This window comes from Corvus brachyrhynchos, unplaced genomic scaffold (genome assembly GCF_000691975.1).
Source record: "Corvus brachyrhynchos isolate BGI_N302 unplaced genomic scaffold, ASM69197v1 scaffold72, whole genome shotgun sequence".
Classification (NCBI taxonomy): Eukaryota; Metazoa; Chordata; class Aves; order Passeriformes; family Corvidae; genus Corvus; species Corvus brachyrhynchos.
In genome coordinates, this window is record NW_008236763.1 from 2666629 (window position 1) to 2673985 (window position 7357).

Consider the following 7357-nt stretch of genomic DNA (forward strand, 5'->3'; position numbering starts at 1 on the left):
AGGGGACAGCGATGGAGCGGGGAGGGGCCGGGATGGGCCGGCCGGGAGCTGCAGCTCGGGAGCCACCCCTGAGGTCCTGCTCGATCTCCTGGCGCGGGAGCTGCCAGTGCCTTGGGAAAGGCAGCGTTTGAGACTGGAAAAGCTCCTGTGACAGGTCAGGGAGCGGCAAGCTCAGAGCAGGGGACAGGGCTCATCCCCTCCTGCCGTCGTGTCCAACCCACGGCAACGCCACCGTGCCGAGCTGGGGCCAGGATCCCGGACTCCTCTCATCTCCCGGCTCCTGGACTCCGCTCCAGGATCCTGGACTCCTCTCCTCTCCTCCCAGAGGGATTTGAGAGTGCAGGAGCCAGGTACCGGCCAGGATGCTGCAGGTGCTGAGATACACAGGGACATCAGCATGGAATGGGGCAAGGAATGGGACCCGCAGGAAATGGACAGGGACATGTCCCCAGAGGAATTGGCCAGCAGAAGGAAGCTGCAGGGGGTTCACTGCCGTGGAAGAATTGATCTCTGTCCCCAAGGGCAGCTTGGCATGGGGTGTTCACGGGGGTGCCTCTGCTGCCCTCCCTCCTCCGGGTGTCACCCACCCCACCGGGATGTGCTGTTACCTCCGAGCGCTGGAAAATGATGGGGAAAGGGAGCAGGGAGAGAGATGGAAGGGCAGGGAACACGCGGCTGGGGTGAGGAGAAAGGAGAAGGCAGCGGTGTGGCCTTTGGTCGCTCCCAGAGGAAAAATTCCCGGTACCTTGTGCATGCTCGAGGCAGCTACTGCCAAGAAACCTCATCGTATGCAAATCAATCATTGTGTCTGGAGCACGCCAGAGGAACACCCTGCCCGAGGTGCCAGAGGGAAGGGGGCTGATTCATTGCCATCTGACTGACAGAGGTAATAATTGCCAAGCAGTTATCCTGTAAATATCATTAATAACTCATATCGAGTGGGTTTTTTAAAGGGCAGCCTGATACGTGCGGAGCCCTGTGGGACAGGAGCGCGTGACACAGCAGCGGGAGCAGCCCACGAGTGTTCCCGGAGGTCCCTGTCACAGGGCAAATCCCGGGAACACAGAGCTCCAGCATCCACAGGGATTCTGCTCCCGAGGCACCACGGAAAGAGGGGCAACAGCATCCTGGATGGTGCTAATTAACATCCAGGGCTAATGTGCAGGGTTAATTAGCTATGAGGCTCATGCTGAAATGGACTCCTGCCATCAGTGAATGGCATTTTTCCTAGCAAAGCTCCACTGAGGAAAGATGAAAGGTAAAATTCCAAAGCTGGCTCCCGGCATGAGGGAGACAGGACCAGCTGGTGCTCCTCATCCTCCAACCTGCTCTTTGCATCGTGCCCTGGGCAGGCACATGTAGGGCCCAGCAAGGTCAGCAGCGGGATGCCAGGTCCGTGGGAATGCCAGGTCCGTGGGAATGCCACTGACCCCTGGCACAGGCGGTGAAGAGCTGTCTGTGCACACTGGGACACAAAACCAACCCAAAGTGACTCTGTGCTGCAGTTGCTGGCGCTGGGACTGGGATGCTGGCAGGGCTGGAGTCCAGCTGGTTGGATTTTTGCACCCCCCAAGGAAGTTCTCCATCCTGTGCGAGGTAATTTTCCCACAGGGAATGACTTCAGGCTTTCCCTGTCCCTTCCCTGCCCCGGTGTCCCTCCTGCACAGATGGATTCCCTGTTGTTTCCTGCTCCCTGTGGCAGGACCTGCTATTCCAAAGTCCTGCTGGGTGTGATCGGGATTCAACGAGGTCTTGCCCTGTGGAGAACCCAGCCCCATGCAGCCATCGATGGTCCTGGGGCATTTCTGACGTGGGAGGCACAGTCCGGTCAAATTCCATTTGCAGGACCTATAAATACAACTTATGCTGCCTCTTTCTGCTCTGGCCAAACTCCCCACATGTGGCCCGAGGTTGTGTCCACCAAAAGAGCATCCAGGATGGTGTGCAAGGCATGGAGGAGTGTCTGGGAAGCACCGGGAAGCCGGGGAGAACTGGGAGATGGAAGGACACCCCAGGGACTCCTCAGGCACACAGACTGCAGAGCTGGTTATCTCCTGGGCCGATAGCAGCATTCCATGTGCTGGAATGTATAGATTTGTTTACAGAAGATTAATATTAGCACTTAATGGGAGCGATAATTCAGTGGTAATAACTCAGTGGAGCCCCGAGGCTGGGGGCAGCAGGGACAGGCAGCGCATGCCCTGGGGCGAAGGGGGCTGGATCCTGAGAGGCAATGGGACCTGCAGGGAGCCTTCCTCCCTCCGTCCTTCCCTCCCTCTCCCATCCCCAGACCTGCAGCCAGAGCTGCTCCTTGCTTTAGGGTGGTTTTGCCAAGGAAACGGGGTTTGTGCAGGCACAGGCGTGGGTAGGAGGCAGGCCTTGGGGTGGAGATGCTGCAGGTGGAGCAGGGCAGCCTCTGAGGAGGGAATCTGGTGCTTCCACAACGATCTGGAGGTGATGAAGAGGTTGAGACGTGCTGGGAGGTTGTTCCTCATGGCTGATGTGCTTCTCAGGCTGTGACACCTGCACAGGGCACAGCTGAAGCCACAGGTGGAGTGTCCTGCTTCCCTGTCTGTCTGTCTGTCCCTTCAGGAGCTTTTAAAATCCTTCAGCCAGATGGGAAAGCAGAGATGCAGGCTGCCAAATTCCTACGGGAATGAGGTAGTGGAGGAGGAGCAGGTGATGGATTTGCCCGGTGCTGAAGGATGCTCTGAGCTGCTGGGAGGGTGGGCAGGGGTTGGTACCCCCAGTGTCACCGTGGGGACCCTGTGTCACCCCACAGAGCCCGGCTGGAGCTCGGAGATTCCTGGGGCTGGTTATCACCGTTTCCTGCTCGCCCAGGAATGCAGGTCCTGGGCCCGGGCCGGGTGCCACCATCCCGCTGGCAGAGGTGGCCCAGCCGTTGGCTCTGTGGTGCCAGGGCTGGAGCCACGGCTCCCACCTGAAAGGGAACTGCCAGCACTGCCGTGCCCGCTCGGTGTCACCGGCTGGCACAGGGGACAGCGGCTTGATCCGGGCAGGAATGAGGAACACGATGTCCCAGAGGGAGGCAGCAGGATTATTTACAGCCCCAAAATGAAGGCTGGAATGCAGAAAGGCTGCGGAGAGCTGCCCCCGTGCTCGGCAGCGCGTGGGCGTTGGGGCCGTTCAGTTCTCGGGGTGAGCTCAGGGCTGGGGAGAGGCTCTGGGCCTTTGGGGTTTGTCTGCCAGGGGAATTGCTGGGTCACAGCTGCTTGGGGCCTTTCCAGCCTGCCTTAGCCCTGTGGGGACATCTCCAGAGGCAAGAGGAGGGCCACCCTCCTGCTAAGACCGTGTCATCTGCATGTGTCTGTGGAGCCAGCCCTGCCACAGCGCTGCTGGCCCTTTTCTTCACAGGGGGATCCCCTCCCGGGGCTGCAGCAGCAGGGCTGGCATGGACATGTCCCCAAACAGAAGGATTGGCAGGGTAAGACATCCTGGCTCAGGGAGCAGAGCAGGTTCTGGTGGTCAGAGCCAACCGCACCAGCCCCGGGTTCTGTCTGGGGCATCACAAGGGCCTCCAGAGGAATCGTCACCCCCAAAAAGACCCTGCCCAGCGCGCAGAGAGCGCCTGGCACTGGGCTGTGTGTCCTCACCTGGGGCTGGCCAGTGCTCTCTGGACAGCCCTCAGATCACCTTGAGCAAGGGCTGTTATCTTATTTGTGAAATAGGTGCAAGATATCTGCCTTCTCCAGGGGAACTCCAAATGTGCTCAGCAAGGTCTGCCCAAGGCCCAGGGGCGCGAGCAGCGCTCAGCAGCTGCTGGGGCAGGGTGGGAGCAGCCTCAGCATCAAAAATTCCTGCCCTTGGAGCAGCCCCGCAGCGTTGGGGGCCCCCAGGCCAAGGGGTGCCACGTGGAGCATCCCATTCTGCTGGAATCCGGGCTGGGGGCTGGCTCCAGGCACTGCCTCCCCCACCCCTCAAGGCTTTCTGCCCGCTCTGATCCAGGAGAGTCAAACCCAAACGAGGCTTTTTCGCTTAAACCATTGAATTCCTGTGGAGGGAGGTTTTCTAGTTCAAAAAAAAAAGGAATTTTTCCTCCAAAAAAATGTGGGAAGGTGCGTGGAGGAGAACGTGAGGCTTCTCCTTGCTTCCCCCAGCTCTGTGCAAGGCAGAGCAGGGAGGGAAAGGGAACGTGGTCCCATCTCTGCTGCTGTGTCCCATCTCTGCTGCTATGTGCCCTTGGGCAACTCATTAAGGCCCAAACGCTGCAGGCCCAGCCACGGAGGGAGATAAGCCCTGAAATGAGCCCGCTCATTGTTCAGGCTTCGAGGTCAATGCCTGCAGAGCAGCCCAGGTGTTGGAACGTGAGGACTCGGTGCTGGAGGAGGAGGAGGAGGAGGTCCTGTCGCCCCTGCTCAGAGAGATCAGCAGCCAGATTTTAGATGAAAGCGCTGCCTGCTTTGCCTTTTTTAGGAGTTTTAGGAGTGTTGGTGCTGCAGCCGTGGCACGAGGCCGGGAGGCAGCTCAGGTGCCAGCCTGCCCTGAGCGGGTCGGTGGTTAAAGGGCGTTAAAGTTAAATAAAGCATTTGGGGCCAGAGGGATGCAGTGTCCAAGTGGAATCTGCTGGGAGAAGGATTCACTGCCCTGAGCCTCACCCAGGGCTTGAGGGAGGCTCTGTTGGTGCCCTGGCTCTGGTCTGGTCCAGCCACATCCCCAGGGATGCTGGTGATAAGAAAATCGGCCGGAATAAACTTTCTAACACAATTTGAAGCATTTGATCTTTAAACTCCATTCAGCAACTGAAGAAAAACGGAACATTTCTGTTCTCTCTATTATTTATCGCTGGTGGCCTCACGCAGACCTGAGGGAGCTCAGCCAGGGCAGCAAGAGGAGGCAAGTCCACACTTTCCAAACAATCTCCAGTCAAAATCGGGGAATCTGGGGGTAGTCAGCTCCTCCTCGGGCAGCAGGGACCCAGAGCAGGAGGCTGAAGCTGCTCTCCAGGTACCCGTAGCACTGGAATTCCCTAGGGAAGGTGGTGTCCATCCCCGTGCCAAGGGGCACACCCCTCCCGCGTGAGCCCTGCTGGGGCTCGGTCCTGCCTCGGCCACCACGGAGCTGCTGCCTGGGACACTTGGCACAGGGACCATCCCATCCTGATCGAACCAGCCCTCCACGGATTTCTCCGGGTGCTTTTGCCGCTGTCATTCCCGCTCTGGGGTCTGTCCGGCGGTGGGATCCTCTCCACAGCACTCAGCACCTCTGCACGGCTTTGCAAACACAAAAGGGCTGCAGCGAGGGGTGGGGCAGCGGGGCAGCCCCGTGCCAGGCCGGCTGGGGCCACCCTGCCCACCCCACATCCCAGTGGGCTGATCCTGCTGCTGTCCCGAGCTGCGGGAAGGACGCCCGAGGCTCGGGCTGGCTGCTGACTTCAGCATGTCCCAGAGCTGACTGCGGGACCGGCCACAGCCCCTAATCCTCCCTACGTGCCGGCTCTCAGCCCTGCCATGTCCCCAGACCCCGCTGTCCCCAGCCCCGGGGCCAGGCAGAGCCCCACGGGGGGGGACGCGGTGCCAGCAGCTGCCGTGGGCTGGGGCTGCGGGAGAAGCGCCAGCGTTTGCTGTGCCCGGGTGGGCAGTGAGGGCACGGCTGTGCTTCAAACCTGGGCTGATTGTGGGTCCCTTGGGGGGACAATCACACCTCGGGGGGACAGTCCCACCGATCCCATCGGCGTCACCCTCTCACTGGGGTGGAACACCGGGGCAGCGATTGAGGGAAGGGAGAACAGTCATTCAGGTCATTAATAGCACCAGGAGTGTTCTTGGAAAGAAATCTCGGTGTGCCACAGGCCAGGCCACCACCCCGAGCCCTTCATTCCCGGGTGAGCGGCGCTGCCGCAGGTGACAAGGGACCAGGAGTGGCCACGGTGGCCCAGGGAGGCTGCAGAGCCTTGTGCTGACACCTCCGGAGGTGTTTACTGCCCTGCGGCCCGCTGGCACCACGGGGCACAGATAAGGCTTTGCGTGATGCCGTGGATTTGTTTTTCATGTCTGACGCCTTCGAAAGGTTACCTGGAACTTTGAACCTCTGGGGTTTATCAGGTCGGCTTTGAAGTGCCTGCAGCCACTGCCTCGCTCTCAGTCCCAGCTCCAGGTTAATGGGGCTTCTGTTTCCAAACAGGAAAACTTGGGGTTTTTAAAATTTTCTTTGCAGCTTTTTAAGGTATTTTCCAGTGCCTTTATTTTAATTCTCACATTTCAATGGAAGAGTTTAGTCCCACCCAGCTCCCGGTGCCACGGGCTGGGTAGGTGGATTTTTAGGGATGTGATTTAATGGTGGGCTTGGGCTTGATGACCTCAGAGGGCTTTTCCAACCTAAATTATGGATTCTGTGGTTCTTGGGCACTGCTGCCTGTCCCTGGGATGTGTCTCAGGAAGGAGCAGTGGTAACTAAACCTCAGAACACTGAAGCAAACTGGGAGTCAGGGATTTAGAGAGAGTGTGGGGTGCTAATTCCGAAAATACCGAGGGCAGATTTGCAACAGGGTTGGGATGGTCCCTGTTTGGTGACAGCATCAGGGGTGGGATTTTACTGATTTTTGTGGTTTCAGTGAGTGAATGAAAACCTGTAGAGATGGCAGAGCAGCTGGGAAATCTCTCTGGTTTTCAAACAGGGCACTGTGGGCAGGAGAGCAGGAGGGCTTGGGTTTGGTTCCTCAGCAGTGGCCACAGGCCGGGCCCTGTGCCGGGGTGAGCTCAGGCACTCAGGTGGCTGCTCAGGAACTCTCTGAGTCACACAAGGCAAATATTTTCCCCTTTGATTTTCACCCTGAGAAAATCTCGACCTGACCTTGTTAATCCCACACGTTGCAAACCTCCCCCTGTCCTTTATCAGGTTTCGGCCACGGGATAGTGTTACCATCTTAGCACCTCTGGCCTCTCCTGCCAGCATCCTGCCTGGCACCGCGCCACCCTGCTCGGTCTCCTGGCCTTCCTGGCTGTGCCAGGGCTGCCTGGCCAGCAGGACACCCTGCCCAGGAGGGATGGAGGCAGAAGAAAAGCTGGAGGGCTGTAGCTGGCTCCAGCACGGTGCCGCACATCTGCGAGGTGTGTTAGCCAGGAATTCCAAAGGGTGGTGATGCCACTGGAGATCCTGCCAGCTCCCAAGGCTGCAGCATCCTTCACAGGCTTAATTCCCGTGCCTGGAATGATGTTCTGTGGATGCACAAAGTGCTGGGGCCCTGCTCAGTTTGAGCCCAGCACCTCAGAGCCTGCCCAAGGGCTCTGGGGCGAGCTGTGCCTGCAGCTCAAGGTCTGACCCCAGTCCATCCGGGTGCTCCTGCCTGTCCCTCTCTGGGCATCCTGGGCTGAAGGTGGACCCTGAGTCAAGTCTGCAG